This window comes from Aedes aegypti, chromosome 2 (assembly GCF_002204515.2).
Source record: "Aedes aegypti strain LVP_AGWG chromosome 2, AaegL5.0 Primary Assembly, whole genome shotgun sequence".
NCBI lineage: Eukaryota > Metazoa > Arthropoda > Insecta > Diptera > Culicidae > Aedes > Aedes aegypti.
In genome coordinates, this window is record NC_035108.1 from 430,291,765 (window position 1) to 430,312,325 (window position 20,561).

Consider the following 20,561-nt stretch of genomic DNA (forward strand, 5'->3'; position numbering starts at 1 on the left):
GTAGTGTATTTTTTTTCAAAAATTTTCAGAATAGTCCTACTGGCATTGTTTAGAATATTATGTACAGTTTCTACATGAAAGCGCTGGAAAAAGTTTCCTGAATTTATTGCTTGTGTTTATTCCGAAAAAATAAAGAATTTGTGCAAAAATTCCTGGAAAAATTCCAAAATGTATAATTGGAAATATTTTCTCGTTTTTTTTTTCAACGTAATCTTAAAGGAATCTCTGAATACGTTTATGAAAAAAATCCATGACATAGTTTTATATAAATTACCAGGAGAAATGTTTTAAGAAATGCCCTGATCAGTTATTCGCGGTCATTTGAGAACAAGTTTGGATGATTTTTGGTAGGTATTTTTGGATGATTTAAAAATAAAATCTGAAAAATTTCAATATACATTCAATGTTTAAAATTATAAATTAAATTAAAATTTGTAAACTTTTTGTATTTTATCTGTTTTTACTCAAGTTTGTGCCCTTAAGGTAGGCATATCAGAAGAATATTTCAGAAAGGAGAACATTTTGCTTCACTGACTCTGAAAAAGGAAGATATTTCAAAAACGAAGAACATATTTTTTTTAAAGAAAAAAGAAACAGTTTTTTGTTTAATTGACATTTTTGTCATTTGTTCGAAAAGCAATAAACTAAAATGTTGCTTCCTTGAAACTGAAAAACCGTGTATCTGCATCGAAAAAAATCTTAGCAGTGGACTCATTTATGACGAAAATGCTTAGCAACAAACCTTAGTGTTCTATTTTCTCTGATACAAAACATAAGACAACAACAACCTTGAAGAAAAATATTTTGTATTGGGCTTAGAAAAGCAAAGCATTTTGGTCTGTTTTTTACCGAATTTAATTATATTTCATTCAATAGAGCATTTTTTCCAAAAAATATATTTTTGGTGAATAATTTTTAAAAGATAAATTAACTTGTTTTCCATACGAGAGTTAAAGTTTATTTGTTACATTATATATTTTTTAAAAGATGAAGAGGGTTTGTGCCTCTGTGGAAAAGATATTCATAGAATATCACTCAAAATTATTTGTTGTCCTTAAAATTTAAATAATTGGACCCGTGGTATGCATTTTTCAAAATCACTTTTTAATATAAAATGAAGGTTGTTAATATGATTGATAAGTTTGTTTTAGAATTCAATCCCAATATAAGATATATTACAATTACTTAAAATTTGAGTGCAAAAAATGTGTATTGAAAAATCCAAAAGCATTTCAACCCATTAATAAGTCCTCAAACAGCTGGAAAAGTTCGCTCGACATGCACAGCGAGGGGGCAGGATCCGTCATTGATTTCGAAATTTTCAAAAGCAGTTTTTTCGTTCAAAATCAACCAAATTATCAGGCAAATGTGTTTACTGTATTCTTTTCTACAACTGAACCACAGTGAACACATTTTCATCGATTAATTTCGTGTTTTGAACAGAAAAACTGCTCTTGAAGTTTCGATGATCACGATGATTACGATGACGGAGTGTTGAACGTTTTTCGCGCCTCCCATAGCAGTCTCGGCTTTAAATGAAAATAAATAGTCGATCTAAAGTCGTTGGCTTACTCATTCAACAAAATTCATGCTTTTGAGAATATCTCAAACATATCTGTCAAATTTCTAAAATGAGAATGGCTAATATCGTAAGAAAATATATACAGGTTAAAATTTCACCAATGCTCCAAATTTCTGGAGGGCCACAAACTTGGTTAGATTTGATTGGAAATCAGAATTCATGAAGTATTATATAAATATAAATAATTATGTATCCAAAGCCGTAAACATCTTCAACATAGGTAGGTCAGCCTACTTAAGTATCTACATCAGGGCCCCGTTTAGCTATTAGAAGACTCGGATTTCTCATGCGTGCTATTGATTGAACAACAACAAGAAAAATAACTATACAGGGTAGATTTAGGCTGGACTGTGGGCCCCAGTAAACCGTGGCTGTGGGCCCCACATTTTAGAGGCCCCCAGTCATGGTCGTCCCGGAGCCCTCAGCCCACTCTAAAATATTAAAAATAAGGGATAATCAAGGGGCTCGCAGAACCAAGTCTGCTTATCACGTTCATTTTTTTTTTTTTTGGGATCTTACAAATTGCCAGTTTCTAACAAGCTATGTCGATATTTTAATGCTATGAGATATCCGTACTGCGATTTTGGGGCCCCTAGAAGCTCGGGGCCCGGTGCGGACCGCACCCACCGCACCCCCCTAGCTACGCTACTGCACTGAAGTCTGCCGTATTTTCCACGTTTAATAATATTGGCACTTGCTATAGCTCGTGTTTCATGCGACTGTGGCGCCACACACCATTTTCGCCACACACCATCGAGAATTGTCCGCAGAAATTTACGCTCGAAAACACCAAAAGCTTTCTGGTCTGCCACTTTCTACGTCCACGCTTCGTGCACGTTTATACAGTGCGAATTTTGTTTCCGTTTGTAAGTTGCGGGACTCTGCAAGTTATATGCCCGGAATGTATTTAGGATTATTTGGTCCGTTGTCGAGCGGCCGTCACGAAAACCAGCATGGTATTTGCTGACGAAGGTCTTCTCGAGCGGTTCAGTAAGTATAGATGGTTCATCGTTACGGGTGTCGGCATAATCCCTTGTTCCTATTTTACATGATTTCAGTATACACATATCTTTCTTTTTAGGAAGATTTTTATTGAACACCTGGCAACTTCTTTATGCTATCTATATCCATTCAGAAGTAGCATCGAGGAGATTACTTGTTAGAATCATTGTGGCACACACCGGTGAATTATTAAGCATGCTGTTCAGTGGGCATATTCTTTCCAAAAAATTTGGCGTGTGTTCAGTTTCAATAGATACAGTATTATGTTCTTTTCACTACTAATTGATCTTTGTGATCATTGACGAATTGCAATCAAGCTTCTTAGTAGATGCTTTATGGAAGGATTTGAGATGAAACCCTTGGCGAGTTCTTAGCAGCAACCTGGTGATATCCCTGGTGTTCTACTGGTTAAATCCTTGATTTTTTCATTTCCAGGGAAATGTGCCTGTAAAATTCCCTTAAAAAGTTCTCGAACTAAATTCCGAATGATGCTTTTGAACAGCTTCAAAGGCTCTCGAATAATTTTCTAGGAGAATTAATAATGAAATCATTTACAAAATTTTTTGATAACGATAACGATTCATGAAATATCTTTAAATTTTCCAGAAGGAATTACTTTTGAAAAAGATTTCTAAAGCAAATTTTAAAGAAAACTCGTATGATAGATAAGGACCACTAGGGAGATCTTGCAGAAATATGTGGAAGAATATTTAGAGGAACTTGAATCGGTTAGACGAGAAGGCTAGACAAACTACTTGCTTACTTCTATAGAGAACTTTCATGTTTTCAAGATGAATGTTTTTTATTCTTACTGCTTTTATTCCCTTAATTGTATATCCAAGTAGAATTTGTATACTTTGACAGACACGCGTGTTTCGGCATCAACTGTAAGTAGTTTTTAAAAGTTTGCCATCGGGGAAGGGGAGGAATGTTAGTTAGACAAACGTTGATACTAGAGACCGATTATACCTCTGCATATCCACAGTTGGCGTGGCAGTTAATTAGGTTAGTGGGATAAGGTAGAGATCTGGGCTGCCCATAACTGCATATCAGTCACATTCGACATTTTTGACAATTTCGAGTTAATACCGTGGAGAGACATTGAATGATGTATACTTTCGATCAACTTACTAAAATCTGTGATTTTGTTCTAGAAAATTCGAAAAAAATACCAAGTTGTTTTGTCACATTGGTAATTATAACCGCATAACAGTCACATTGAGATTATGCATGAGCCTTGTAATGTAATAGCAAAGAAATTTCTAGTAGAATTATTTTCTGACTATTCACCCAATATACGATATGATCTGTACACAATTTCAGCCTCCAAAAAGCACTTTTGAGTTCCTGGTAATTTTTAGAAATTTTGGTTTCTTCCCATACTGCCATAAAATGCAAACTTGGTGTTCAATTTACTCAATGCCTACTTTTGTCGAATGTTACAAATATGCAGTTATGGGCAGTGGGAGTCTCCTATGTTTGGTGATGCGTGTACGCCAAACAAGTGTTTATCACTCGCCCACGCAAGAGCAAGCAATGCGATGAATAGATCAAACACTTCTAACGAATCGCGGAACTTTTCCACTATTACACTAAAGGCGCGTGACATGTTTGATCTTGCCCTCATCGACAAAATGGTAAAATTCTAAAAAAATCGCTAGCTTTTTTCTCCACATAAGATAACTTCACAAAATCATAGCTTTTCAGGTTTTTTCAATAGAAATAAAAATAGTTGATTTCAAATGTACTTATGTCAAATAACTATACTTTTGGAAAGGCAACAAACATTTTAGATTTTGACATGTTTTAACGGGTATATAAGAACATGATTTTCCCCTTTTAAAAATCGACCGCAGCTGAATTCAGATTTTTAGTTTTTATACAGAGGGGGAGGATCGAGGAACAATTCCGGGTATACTATCTTTTAGCTCTACTCTTCCCCTTGAAGTAGCCATAAAAAGTTCGTGATTCGGTTGACTAGTTTCTGAGAACGAGCCATTTGAAGCACACAAGTTTAGTCCCGAGCTTTTGAAGGTTAAAAATATTACCATGAGGTAGTTCTTGACAAATCGTATGAAGTTCAATTAATATTGACCAACATTGAAGAAATCCTTTCAAGCACTAGAATAAAAATCAACTAGAGTCTTGCGTTGAAAAATGTAACGATTAAATTCATGAAAACTTTATAAGCCTACTCAATTCATGGAAACAATACCTCGAAAAATCCTTTATTTTGTATAGTTCTTCATCTTCTTTCTGGCGTAACGTCCCCACTGGGACAGAGCCTGCTACTCAGCTTAGTGTTCTTATGAGCACTTCCACAGTTATTAACTGAGAGCTTACTATGCCAATGACCATTTTTGCATGCGTATATCGTGTGGCAGGTACGAAGATACTCTATGCCCTGGGAAGTCGAGAAAATTTCCAACCCGAAAAGATCCTCGACCGGTGGGATTCAAACCCACGACCCTCAGCTTGGTCTTGCTGAATAGCTGCGCGTTTACAGCTACGGCTATCTGGGCCCCCTATTTTGTATAGTACATAATCTTTTTTAGTAAAACAAATTGTCGAAAAGATATCCATTTTACCAACAACTATTTGATTACAGAAAAACAGTAAATCAACATCGAAACACAGCCAAACAGACGTCACTCTCTCATCCCTTTCCATCGACCAAATTTTTAACGGTCGATTCAAATATATGGTAGGTAGTCAATTGATCACCCGCAGCGCTCGCATAGTTTTTGTTCGCGTTTGAAGTTTGCTCACTATCGCAAACACACTGATTTTAGCATTGAGCGTACTTGTCCTCGTAACTATGATTTTAATCATGATTCGTTCGAAGTTTTACGTCTGTTCATCTGTGATCGAAGTATAACTAGTAGTCTAGTGATGTCTGTCATTGGTTAGAATGATGCTAAAAGTAAATAGTGCGATAATTTTTGTTTGAAAGTAGACGGTAAATTCTACTTGGAATTGGAAACTCTACTACTCTCATTTTCTTTCTCAGCTAATTTTGAATTCAGTGACAGACACGCTATTTTGATTTCAACTGTAAGTAGGGTAAGTGTACCAATTATGGATGCAATATGTCAACAGTATGGTTAGTTATAAAGTTATAAAGTTCAAGTTTTAACCGCGTTTCTAAAACGTAAGCATGACTTGTTGGTGTTAATTACTAGTTTGAAGCCTTGCGAAACAGTTGAATTAAACAGTTTTAGTACTGAATTGACTTCAAGCTTCTAAAAATTGGTTGTCTTTGTACTAGTTATGGCAATAGCATTCGACATAAAAGTGTTCCAATTATGGACTATCGAATATTTGCACGAAATGAACTCAAACGTCATCCAGAGTGAATGATAATGCAAAACTAATATCTCGCATAACATATGATCTCGCCCTAAAAGCCATTGGTAACCATGTATGTAGCTCGTTGTTTCTGAGTATTTGAATAGGTTTACACGATATTTAGCAATGCATGCAACACCGTTGATAAACTGACTGACTGATGAGCTTCCTCGCATAAAACGCTTTTTTTTTTCTGAGTTCATTTGTACATTTTGTTTCATCCTGTACACTCGTACAAAGTAAGCCGAATCAATCCGTAGCATCAACATTTGTTATCATAAGTTAAATCGCATAAGAACACAGATTAGTTCGGTAGACAATTTTTACTGTCGCATTGAATACTATTATTCATCACATAATATATGCACGTATATCGCCTCCACTTTTGTACATAGAAGGCCTTTTCGCGACATCTTATAAGTGAAATGTTGCACAAACAAAGCCTCCAAGTGATTTCGTTATACGTACATTTTGGATGTCTGGGTCATAACATATTCCAAAAGTTTTGTGTTGAATACATGTTAAACCAATTTATTGCATTGGATTCATGGGAGCAAATTAATTTTCGAAAAGTCCGAATATATTGAAAATGCAAATTATGATACAAAAAAGCATTAATGAACTTACATTACATTTCCAGCGCCTAATTTCAACGACAAAAGAGGGAAATTAAAAAATGTAGTTTCACTGAACCTACCTGACTACCATGAAATTAGCATCTTCCGCTTGCGAACGTTTTCAAACGTGTGATTGAAAAATCTTAATACACCCGATTCTGTTTTTGCACGGGGGATGATGCGTACCGTGCAAAAAAAAGTTTTTAGTTAAAGATTTTAAAAACCGTGCAAAAAAAGTAACACCATTTCTCGACGTTTTATGCAAAAATAAGGTTTTGGCGGAAAAAAAATGTATGGAAACTTTTTTTGCACGGCCGTGTAAAAAAAATCCGTGCAAAAACAGAATCGGGTGTAATTGAGTGCAAAACATGAAGATAATGCGTCGTAGAAGTCACCCGTAAAATAGCTTTACTTCTTTTATTTCACTGATCAAAAAATGTAAACAAACTACCTCCACAGTATCGTCATAATTGGGCTCTCATACACTCTTTGTACCAGTTATCGACATAGTGAAAATAACACGAATTCCAACCTAAAACAGTAGATTTGATTGCTCACCATCTAAATTCATTGCTTTGTTCTCACTAGACAACATACATTTATCGATTGAAGTAGTTTTTCCGGATAAAAACATACACTTCGTAAGTGGTGTCCTTTAGCAAACTGCCAAGAAGGTGACATATGTGTGAGACAAAATTTTCAAATGTAATTTTTCAAAGCTTTTTGCACGTATGTTTTTATGAAGGTTTAGTTACCATCAAAAACAAATAGGTTTATCATTCCTGTGAATATTAGCCGTTCTATTCTAGTGAAACAAAAGGAAAAATCTCTTTTTGTTCCTACAATTGCCATAATTGGTGCTATAGCCATAATTGGTACTTCTACCCTAGTTGCAGTTGCTTGACTGATATTGCTGTGTGCGTTTGAAATGCCAATATCAAAAATGCAGGAGCACCAAAAGCGATGAGATATTTCACAAGAAATGCGGTGTCAAAGATAGATTTTTCTTGCTAGGGTGGCAGTGATTTATGTAATCGTTGCTAGGTGTCCGTTAATTGTTTTGTGTTACCGCATCTGGAGGGCGTTTAGTCAAGATTTGCATCTCAAATGAATACAGCAATACATATTCTGGTTGAAATTGAATGGTATATTACTAAATTCAGTACTTTTATATCTTCTTACCCTATACAGTACCAGTTTCTTTTCCTTTAACTTGCGATAACTGTCAATTCTCAATCGATTCCGATGATTCCACCACAGATTAGATATGAACTTTCTCCCAGTTTATGAAAATAACATGTTTTAAGCTGACGTAAGGTACCAATATAGTCGGTTAAAAAAGTGTCAAATTTGATGCCTACCGGAACCGACTTGAGAAAACCTGGCTGAGTCCAAGTCCTCCATCTTACTTATGCCATCATGCCTCTTCAATACAATAATAAAAATCATAAATTTCGAGTTGTAACAATACTCTGGTACCGAAAAGTTTATAAATGTCCTGTCCTATTATATCGTAACATCCGAATATAGCTATGTCCTGTTATTTGTTATTCGATGAAAAATCATGAACTTAAAGCCGTCGAACGCTACCAATATGTAAAAATCTCTAAGTGCCCCCGTCGGTTCCTTATCGGAACCTGTACCAGCTGACCATGTGCCCATAATGGTCCTATATGGCCTTAAGCTGCTCAGCATTGTATCTTTATATCTAAGTGTACATCATGTAACGATTTAATCCAAATTTTAGAGTGATCAAATGTATTTACTGTTGAATATCCTGCTTTGTCTGCCTTTGGCACCCCATGCGGCTTTGGCCCTGTTTTGAGAATACGCCAATTTTTTAAGTAACTATTAAACTTTCCAAAAACTACATTATATTCCTGATTCCTGATCTGTTGGATTCGAAAAACGTATTCGTGAAAATGCGACAAGAAAACTACGTGGCCATTACGACAGTCGCATTTGGTTTGTGGTGTTTTTGTCCTTACTGAAAAACAATTCAATCTAATATATAATAAACATTTCCGTCATTTTCTTTTTAACGAGATTTTTATCCCTGGGCTAGTTCATCTCGGGACTAATAGCTTTTCTTCATTTCTGAGAAAGTTGTCACAATAAACTTAACATCATAAATTATTATCTGGGAAATGCAATATGATACGTGGTCCACAGTGTGACCATTCAAATTTCCCTTAAATTATAACCCAAACAGTGAAATGAAAATGATTTTAATGAGTTCATTTATTTTTATAATAAAAGCAGTAAATTAAGCTTGTAAGTCATTACTTCAACGAAGCAGTGATTCTAATATGCCTCATTATTCAAACTCGAATGAGTTGAATGCTAATACAATTTTACGCTATTTGGAGAGCGCCAACAGAACCGGAGAGCTTCTTCCAAAGATCTTTCATCAGCTTCTTAAATTGATCTATAAAATCCATGCACTCGAGGTTACGCTCTGCTTCCATCATCGGCAGTTCACTCTCGTACCTTCAGAAGGAAATCAAAGCTCAATTCAGTAGTTTTCCCAGTCCGAAGTAAACAAAACATTAGTTACACCTTTGCTCTCGGCCGCCACCACCTTCCTTCGCCCCAATGAGTACCTTTGAATATTATGGAGGCAACTCTTGCATCCATCATGGCCCATAAACCGTGGCGCGTTGGAGCAAAGCAGTGAAAAGGTAATAAAATTAAGTAACACACGCGGACGGCACGCTACAGCTGCTGCTGCTCTGTTCACCTTCCTCAAGATCAATCGGAATACGGTGCAGACAAACGCGGATTCGATTCACGATTCGATCTCCGACCGTTCCGTTTCGTTTGCTTTCAAAAACTTACAACAGAGAGAAAATTACGAATGATTCTAGTCTGGCCTCACGCCGACCGCACCCATCTAAGAACTTGTGCATCCTGTGGCTCTCAAATTCGATTCGGCTCGATTGGTTCTGTTGTACATTTACAGATGAATTGCCGACATGTCGGTTCAATTTCAAGTGTATCCGAAACTGTTGTGGGATGACACTCATTTTGCTTTTGGCTATTGATCTGCCTGAGTTTCTCCAATTACTAAATAGCCCACCCCCTATTTGAGCTCTATGGAGAATTCTGCTCCAACTTTTAAATACATCGCTGAGCCATACTGATTGATAGGTTGATTACAACCATTAGCTCGGAATCGATTCGATTGTCTCAATTTCGACAATTGAAGTTTTTGCGCCAATTTCCGAACCCAACTCGCCAACCGTGTGGTGGCGGCGGCGGTGAGTGTAGCAGATCGATCCACAAGCAACTGGAAAAACGTGTCTTTTTTACGTTGTTGTAAACACCACGCCGCCACGCTGCCGAAGAGATGTGATTACCCCTTTACACCGTTCGTCCGCGTCGTCGTCGTCCCAATTGGTCATCAGCAGATCGGTTCATGGCGACGAGGAAATAAGGCTCAGGGTATAAGTAGTAAACAAACCTTAGACAGAGACCCACACTAGGACCGGTTTTCCAATAATGATTGGACCCAACCAGGGATGAGAGACCCAATGAAGACGAAGGGATGGAACCGCAACCCTCTCTCTAGAGGTGAAGTTGACGGGGGATTCAAGTCTTGGAGTTAAAATTGTGCATTTCGCATGGCAGCTGGACGGCCAAGATCATGTTGCAAGTTGGGGTCGACCTAATGATGCCGTTGATTTGCACTGTCAGCACGTAAGTAGGTGAGATGTAATAGGGGTTTAATGATGATTAAAAGTATTGAGGAACAGCGATTTTGCTAGATGGGTTAGACAAAGCATAAGCAAAATAACTAGGAAAGTTAGAATCATATTTTAAAGAAACCGTACGATTTTGACAAATCGGTAATTTTGCTTATAGTATTTAATTGTCAGCCTACAATTCAACATTTTCTAACTTAAAAAAAGGTAAACAAGAAATCAAATTTTGTGCTGTATAATGAATTTCATCTAGAATGTTTAATCGTTTACCCGTATTACCACTTAGAATCTATTTTTCTTAAAATAAATAAAGTTGAGACAACTCGATCTTATTAGGCTCTGATTCTCAGCTTTTTATTCAATGAGCACCTCCAGAGTTATTAACAGAGAGCTTTCTTTGCCAAAGTTGTCATTTTCGCAGTTGGAAATTTCCAATTCGAAAAGATCCTGGAGCGACCAAGACATTTTAAGCATGGTTTTACTTTGTAGCCGCGGACTCCACTCGGCTAAGAAAGGCCCCTATTTTAAATATCGTTGGTAATAAAATTGATCAAAGTGATTTGCCTCTCACTTCCGTTTACGATTGGGTCCGCTTTTTCAACACCCGTTTTCGAGCAGTTTGAAGCAATCAAATTTGGGGTGATGGCGTAATTTTAATCTATACTATTCAGAATAACTTACTTATTACTCTATCAAAAAAGATGATGGATGCCGTTTGAAAATTGTAAAATACGTACCTGTAAAAATAGAGAAAAATATAATTTAGTAACACAATTTATAATATACACTTTTAAAAATAATAATAATGATAATGATATGGTGAACGTAATTCTCGTTACGACTAAATGACACATGATGTAATTGATGGAACGACACAAAAACGTGTCCTTGAAGATGTATTGGACAAAAATGTAATTTTACATGTTAAAGGACACGAAAATGATGAAACTGTGATCGAAATTTCCTGAATTATTGGACACAAATTTACGTCTGCCTACTCGCTTTTTTATGTGCATCCTAAAAGACGTAAATCACATGATTTTTTGCGAGTTTGTAGTGTATCAGATGAATTACTTTTCCTATTTTACAGGAAATAGATGCAAATAATGAAACAAATAACTAAATTCTGATAATAGTTTCAAAGAAATTGAATTATAATTTAAGAAGCACAAATGAAAAGAATTAAATAGGGTGATCAAAGTATTTTGGACAGACCGTTGCGCATATATAATTTGGCCATTTATGGCAAAATCAAATGGAAGTGGCCAAATTATATACGCGCAACGCTCTGTTCAAAATACATAAAACACCCTACGCGTTGTCCGATTTTTATACAAATCGACCAAACTGTAGCATTGCATTTGAATATTTTTTACAGTTTGAGTTGATTGCGTGATTTTACATCAAAATCTCAAGCGTGAGATTTGCGAAGCAGATCTCTAATGAGTTTGCTTTCACGGGAGAGCGTATTGATTGAGATTTGAGTGTGAGTCTATCAACACTGGTTCCTGATTCATAATGTATGCTTTCTGATAGTTCATAATGCTATAATAAGAATTGAACTATTGTTTGTTGATTGCTAAGTTCAATTTGCGTCTTTAACGTGCAATTTAAAAATTGCACTCGCCTTAAGTGATTGTTAATTGTTCAATATCCATTCAGCAAGTGGTTTCATTTTAGGGTTTTCAACGAATATCAGTGTAAAATTCACTAATGTAAACGCATGGGAAATATCAATATGAATGGATAAGGTAATTGTTGGAGAAATCAATCAATAACTAACATGATTATCATGAAAAGAATCCTTAACAATAAGGTACTGCTAGGATTCCTGGACACCCGTGAACATTTTTGAGAAATATTATTTGAAGAAATACCTGTAAAACACAATGTTATATCTTGGAAAATCTTCACAGCAATCCCTGCCGAAATTCTTGTGGAAAAAGATTAGAGGAACTTTCTGGTGGTATTAGTAGCAACATTTTTGAATTAACTTCGATTCTTCATAAATTCTAGAAATCGATCTGAAAGATCTGCTTGTAATATAATGAGGATTTTCGAGATAAATATTTCAATGAACTTATTCGGGAGCTTGGACAAATTCATCGGAGAACAAAATTATGTCATGGAACAATGTAGAGATATCCCTAATTGATGTTTGAAAAAATGGGTAGCTTTAAAAAAAACTCCACTGCCGAAGTGATTAAAAAGTGCCAAAAAAAAGGATCTGGCTCCTTACTAGAATCCTGGATTGTATGACAAACTTCATAGTAATCGATCGAATGGCAATAAAGAATGGTTTCGTTCCTCAGCGAGACTAAGCCATTAATTCACTATATGGTTACAGATAAAGACAATGGAAAGCTTAGCGGTGTCAATGCTAATGTAGTGCTTGAAAAACTAGGAGAACCCGTACTTCGCGCAATTGGAAACGATAATCTTCCTGTATTTGTAAGACGACCCTGATTATTTCGGTGGACTATTAGGGTCACGAAGCTAGAGCGTAGAAAGGGATATCTCAGACCCATGAATCATGAAACGAGTGGGATGAAGTAGAAATGAAGCGAATTAAAAATGAGTAATTTGAAGAGTGAATTTCAGGAAAAATCAATAAGATGCAATTGAGCTTTTAGCTCGCTCTATTTAATAGTCTTATTGATCACGTAGATCGATTGGTCAATTTCCAAAAACAATTCAGCTTCAAAATCATTCCAAACAATTCAGTTCACCCAGGTCTTCCATATCCTGATCGGATATGTTGAACGCAATCTCCTGCGTTTTCCGTTCAACCAATCGAACCTTTTCATCGACCAACTCACAGTTCATCAGCTTCATGTCCATGGCCGCATCGCCACACGCAATCATCGCCAGGAATCGTCGATCGGATCGACGACCGTGGGAATATCTCAAAGTCCTACTGGCCCGAAGCCGAAGAAGTTCCGCTCCAAAAACAACTCGCACGCACTTCTCACAACGGCCCCGAAGACGACGGCGGCGGCACCCGATCGAAGGAGCAATTTAGTGTAATTGTATTATTAATAGTTTCCACCATTCAGAGAGGATGATTCAGGACCGGTTCGTGGTTCATGTCAGCAGCAGCAGCAGCGGTTCATGTAGTACAGAATCGAAATCTACGGTACGGCTAAGGGGGTCAAGATGGGGAGGGGCGTAGGCCCAAATTTATTAATGAACTGATTTCCTTCTTGAACACCCCATCCAATCTTTCCTCGGCCTCTTGCGGTCGCCGTCTCTCGGAAAATTAATATTCATGTGCGGGTTCTGCGCTGACGAGTGAAACCCGATGGAAAAGAGCGCCTCTCCTGATCCGGGAGCTGTAGGGTCAAAGACTGAAGGGCTTATTGTGTAGGCAAGACCTCCTGTGCTGTTCTTACGCACCGTTTTTAAAAATCGGCTGCATGAAAGATACGTGCGCCAGAAACTGGTTCTTCAAGTAGGTTCTTTTTCGTTTTGCTCTCGCTGGTCGATTGAGACTTGTTTACATCCGCTGCGATCACGAAGTTTTCTTAGACGGTCCAGAAAATCGATCATTTCTTCACTTTGTCTCGCATTTCTCCAGAATACAACGAATCGACGCAAATTGTACTGCGTAGTAGGGCAAAGTGGTTCATCTTTTGAGTTCTTGGTAATTTTTTGAAATTTTTGTTTCTTCCCATACTGCCATAAAATGCACACTTTGAATTTCAATGCCTACTTTTGTCGAATGTTACAATTATGCAGTTATGGGCAGTATATCTCCCCGCCTGAACTGGCGTAGATGCAGGGGTATATCCTGAATATAAACCTGAATTTTATAATGGCCTGCAACCTTTATTGCTATCAATGAATGAAGCGTGAAAGAAACAACAAAATTGAGCCTTGATGTTAGAATTTGTTCACAATATTTTCTAAAAAATCATACTGGTAGCACTGGCCTTTATCGTTAAGGTTATCGACTGAAAAACAATGAGAACTGGAGTAACAATCACGGCCGGCCAATCAAGCTCAAGCTCAAGAACAACCCTTCGACTATAGGAAACATTGTAAACTAAGGTGAAACCTTACAATATTTTTTTAAATGAAATGCGATTGAGTTTAAGTTGGCATTTTGTACCATTCTCCCTTATGCATATTTTCCAGAACTGGGCACGATTTGGAGTGAGAACTAACCCAAAAGCCGAGTGGGATCCATTTTAGAGTGGCCAGTAATTGACTTAACCGGCGCGATCCGGTATGGATCCCCCAAATTGGTGAAAGAGCGGAAAGAATTGATTCTGTTTCCGCCTTTCAGCGTGCTCGATCCCGGCTTTCGGTCGGTAATTTTTCCAATTTCTTGGAGTGCGCTTCTTCTCCACGGTTGAATTCTCATTCCATCCATCGTCGTCCAATCCGGTAAGGAAATCAATCTTTGGGAATTAACTTTTTGTATTCCGCACATCTTCTAGAGATTCGTTCGATCCAGCTTCCAGTATTGTTGTGCCAATTTGAATTCCCAATTGTTGCTGCGGTAATAGAATCAATAAATCAGCCATCGGAGGGGGTCTCTAATTGGCGCCCGCAGTTTCCCTACTTATCTTCGCATCTCCGCATTGTTGATTAACAAGATTTTGTTTCCGAATAAAAAACCAAAATTAAGAACAGTCGATCAATTTCACGTCGGCATAGGCAGATATAGGTATCAAGAAGCTGCTGCTACCGAGATGAGGATGCTGCTGAGTCAGTGCCATACGGTTGATACGATGAGTGAAGGAACAAAAACCGAAGATGAGAATGGGCGCCATAAGAGTGATTCTTCGGAATCTAGACACCAGGAACTACTGATCATGAGCTGTCGGTCATCGACGGTTGTTTTATAGCATTATGTTGTTGTGCGATTGTGGTACGTGGACTTGATACGTGGAATTGAAACCCGTTTAGCACCTCGGTTACGAGCGAAGATAAACGGGAAGAGAAGAGAGCGATGATGGCAGACTTTTGATTGTGAGTTGAGTGAATATAGAGTGTTGAAGTATTTATATAAAGCCTAAAACCGATTTCAAAAATCGAAAGTTTATTTTCAGATGGTTCAGTCCAAGTTATACAAATCTCTTGTGTTTTAAACTAGAGAGCTTTTTTTTCCAACTCAAAAAGGCATTTTCGCTGTATTTAGATGCCTTCCTTAGCCGAGTGATAAGAGTCCGCGGCTACAAAGCAAAGTCATGGTGAAGGTGTCTGGGTTCGATTCCCGGTCGGTCTAGGATCTTTTCGTAATGGAAATTTGCTTGACTTCCTTGGGCATAGAGTATCATCGTACCAGTCACACGATATACGAATACGAAAATGGCAATTTTGGCAAAGAAAGCTCTCAGTTAATAACTGTGGAAGTGCTCATAAGCACACTAAGCTGAAAAGCAGGCAAGAATGTCAAGAAGAAGAAGATGATCGAATAATCATTTGGACAAACATTCGATGGGCTTAATCATAACTAAGCCAAAAATATATCTAACCGAATCGTGGATACAGTGGGTACTGATTCAGGCTTTTGATTGGCAAAATTACTGGGAGTCATCATAAGGATTCTACCCCATTACCCCGAATGCCGTCTCCCCGAATTCCATATACTCGAACTACTCATAACCCCGAATTACATTACCCTGAATTCCATTATCACGAGGGGTTGTGCTACTTTTTCCGAATGTCAACTGCTGTGCTACTTCTCCCGAATGCCAGTTTCCCGAATATCCCATTTCCTCGATTAACCCACTTCCCCCAAATGTTTTTGGTACTTATAATAAAAAAAAATATTTCAAGTGGTTAACTAACTGGTCATCTGATATGCACCCTTCTTTATCAGATTAGTGGTTCTTTCAAGTTACATTGTCCTCGGCATTTTTTGGCAACATGGGTTCAATCTCGAATGCCTGCTTCTTTGCTTATTGTTCTTCGTAGTCACCATCCTGTCACTGAAGACTATTCTTGCACATTTTGAAGTGCATAACTTTTCGAGGAAACGGGTCATTCGGGAAACTGGCGTTTGGGAAAACGACTTTCGGGGAAACGACATTCGGGGAAAAGTAGCACAATCATCGCGAGGCAGTGTCATTTGAAGTAATTTTAAATTCAGAGCTATGGAATTCGGGGTTAAGGTACATTCAGGGTAATGGAATTCGGGTTGATGGGATTCGAGGTGATGGGGTTTAATCATCGGATGTACTACAAGATAATCACTAGGTAATTTAACAAGATTCACTCATCCTTATTCTTGTTTACGTTCGAATGCACTTTCGATCGAAAGTCACTTCGCATTTCCGTTAACGCAAGCAAAATCAAGTGGGCCATGGATTCGTTCGAATAGGATTCGATCAAAAGTTGGATCCGCCGTAAACAAGAATAGGGGTGACTATGTCAGTTTTCCAAAAAATGATCTAGGTATTTTTTCAGAGTAATCAACCTTCAGCAATTCTATCAGGTGTTTTCCTAGGGATTGTACTTCCATATTGTTTCATTTTTTTAGATTTTATTGAGAAAGTTCTCCGATGGATTTTCTTCAAAATCACCAGAAATTGTTTTCAAAATTTATCCAAGATTTTATCTTTACTTTATTTTGTTCTTTCGTCCTGAAAATAGGGGGACATCCCCCAGTACCGGACACTTAAGCCACTAAATTCATAATTCGAAAAATATTGATTTAATGGGCTCGTGTTACCTATTTATGATAAATATCATCATTTTTATAGTGTACAAAAATAAATTTGAAAATATAAATATGAATTTTGACATTGCATTTTGATGGTTGGTTGGTTTGACTTTATTAACGAGATTTTTAGCCCTGGGCTACTTCATCTCGGGACCAACGGCTTTACTTCCCTTCCGAAGGAAGTCGTCACTATAACTTTTTACGTCATAAGTGACTATGTCGGGGATGGGATTCGATCCCAGGTCCTCGGCGTGAGATGCATTTTGATGATGTATTTGAGTACCAAATTGTTCGATCTTGAAAGGTGGCACCCAATACCGGACACGATCTGGAAATGCCTCGAGTTCTGTAAATTTGAACATCATTGAATGTGTACACTATAGGAATAGTTTATAATTACCAATTCAATGCATTTGCAACATATACAAGAATAATTTGAGTTTTTCTTAGTTTGCAATATGCCTACCAAAAACCTCTTTCATATATGATGAAAAATAGCACATTTTACGATGTTGTTCTGAATGTTCATTCTTCTTAATTTTATTGCATGTTTGATACCATGATCGACGGAAACCATGAAAAATGAAAGTATTTTGAGACACCGATGCAATAATTACAAAGATATCATATAACAAATCAAGCTGTCCGAAACTGAGGGACAGAAGATGCTTAACCAAAATTGTAATTTGTACATATTTACTTCAATTATGGTACAAAATACATTCATACTATCAAATTAGGGCTATGTTCGATCATGTTTGCGGGATCCAAAGTATTTTTTCATATTCAAAATAATTACTAAATAGGCTCAAAATTAAGAAGATACGTCAATTTTTTAAAGATTTTTAAACTTTTCTACTTTTTTAAAAAGGCATGAATATTTCAAGGATGTGTTATTCTACGCAAACATTAGTCTACATAAGAGCTTTCTTTTCTACTAATACACCATCTTGATTGGACCATGATTTCTCAATGTTTCGACTTTGTCCGGTATTGGGTGCTGTCCGGCACTGGGGGATCTCCCCCTACTTCCATTTTTTATAATTTTTTAATTTTCTAAACCATTAGAAGGAATATCTTCAAACGTTCTTCCAGGTATCACATGGTTTCGCCATGACTCATATCAAGTATTCTTTTATCAATTTCTCTTGTTTTTTTTTCAGCGACTGCTGTAGAGATTTCTCCAAAAATTCCCCCATGGATACCGTGAGACATTTCTTTAGGAGTTCCCACGAAGGTTTTGCTGAAAATGATTGAGAAAGTTCCTTCATAAATGCATCTTGGAGTTTCTTATTAAAATTTTAATTATTTTCAATTCAAAAATTGAAAGATTTTTTACTAATATTCCTTTAATTTTTTTCTGTATTTTTTCCATATTTCTTCCGAGGATTTCAACCGAAATTTTGTTAGATACTTCTCTAGATTACTGTAGATTATCCTTTGAGGAAATTTAAAGGCAATTGATGCAACGATTTATCAGGTGATTCCACTAGACATTCATCCAGGGAGTCCTTTAACAATTGATTGAAATATTCTTTCAGAAATTTATACAAGAAATTTAAGGCATCGGATCCAATATTGAGATTTTTCTATATTCCACTCGAACAGTGTTCCAATCAAACCTTGTTATTCTGAATTTTTTGCAGTCTTGTTGAATATTTGAACTTATGTGCTGCTTGACTTCATATATAGCTATAGAATAGTTTTGTGTTCAAAGCTTGGTGACATTTGTTTACTGATTTCGTTGGAAATTACTTCAGAAATTTAGAAATGCGTCAGACAGGAACTTAACCTGGAACAGCTCGTAGATCTCTTGTTCAGTTTTTCAATGTTGGTATCTGAAAGATTCCGCTAGAATCTCTGAAATTCAACAACGAATTTTTAAGTATTCTACAAAAACTGATACTACCTAAACTGTTACATGAATTCATCCTGAAAAGTCAGAAGTATTTTTACCAAAATATGTTTCGCACACCTCTACGACATCTAAGAAATATTCAATGAATTCTTGCAAGAATGTTAGTTATAAATAAAAAATATTGCCAGAAGATATTTTTCCGGGATTTATGAATTTGTGAATTTGGTATCTGAGTAATTCTCGCTGAGACCGGTTGTGTAAGTCTTGTTTTGTATGGATAACTTATAAGAAATATTTAAAATACAGTGATTTTTGTTACTGGTTTATTTTTGCGTGTTTTTTTTTACACGGTACCGATAAAGAGGCGTGTTATTAAAAAAGGCGTAAAAAGCTTTATCTTCAAAATCGACTTAAAAAAACTGAAATGTTTTTTCATACAAATCAATGTTCTACATTATGATTCGTATGGTCATGAAACTATCGTGAGACAAAATTTTCTCAAAATAAAAAGTGATCATTTTTTAATCAACTCTGAATTTTGATTTTTTTTCAATGTACTGCCGTTATACGCATAATTGTCCCATATTACTTTTTGTGCATTTTGACTTTTTGTCATCTAACAGTTTATTTTTTCGTATAGTTTTAGAAAACACTCACTAAAAATTAACTTTGTTCGGAAACTCAATGAAAAGCAAGCCAAGTCAATTTGCCCCATTGTTGAATTTCCACGTATAACTGTCCCACTACTGTATTTCTACGCATAACTGTCACACAATACAATTCACTGCGCTGATCTCGAACAAAATATTCAGCAACCTGTTTTATGTATATTATCGGGATGCATTCATCATTCATGCGAGCCTGACGTCAAATTTGATTGAAATTTTCAATATCAAAATGTTATTTACCATCCGTTTTTCAATGAATTTCAGTTGAATTTTCAGGGTCTAACACAAAATTCTTCTAGTTTTTGTAACCGCGGTCAACTATTAGAAATTCACTTTAATTTTGGATTCATCACGGGGAGTACTGAAATAATCCCACTTGAAGAAACAGTAACCACTTTAATTTCGAGTCCATGGCTTGCGATAAATCAACTTCATGATTTAGCAAACCAAGTCTAAATAAAAACAGTTCGACCGTTTTTGGATAACTTGGCCACATGCTGGGTTGTTCCGAATACAGGTTCACTGGTGGAAGTGGCCATTATACTTCGACATATCAATTTTCATGAATTCGCAAATCAAGTCTAAAGGTGGTTCAAATGTATTTGATTGACTTGACCACATATCGGATTGTTCCGAATTTCTGGTTCCCTGGGGGAAATTCAGGGCAAATCGTCCAAAAATCTTGAGAACAAACAGTTATATATCTACGTCTTTAATTTACCACAGCTCACATACGAAACTTGCTATGAATTGGTTTATCAAGTATTTCTCAAGAGCTAGTAGGGACTAGTACCTCTAATACAACAACAACAGTAAGTTCCTTACTATAAAGTATCTCACTCAAATCTAACAAAAATCTTGCAGATCAGGTTCATGGCAGAAGCACATAAAAACACCCCACCAACATTCATTAATTATTGTCCCATAAATACGTTATAATCTTCCTTTGAAATCGCCTCAAAAAGACACAAGATCTGAAATAGTCCCTCAGGTATCCTGGAATGATTTCACCAGAAATTCCTTAAAGATAATGCTAGGAATCAACCAGGTATACGTATTTGAACCTGTTTAAATCACCTGCTGATAAAGCTCTTAAGAGCTATGACCCT

The 20,561-nt window shown here is 36.6% G+C and overlaps 1 protein-coding gene across 6 annotated transcripts in view; it reads right to left on the reverse strand.

Moving 5' to 3' along the window:
* LOC5573959 (signal-induced proliferation-associated 1-like protein 2) overlaps positions 1-20,561 on the reverse strand; it is a 263,789-nt gene that overhangs the window by 35,530 nt on the left and 207,698 nt on the right. The gene's annotated exons all lie outside the window — the stretch shown is intronic.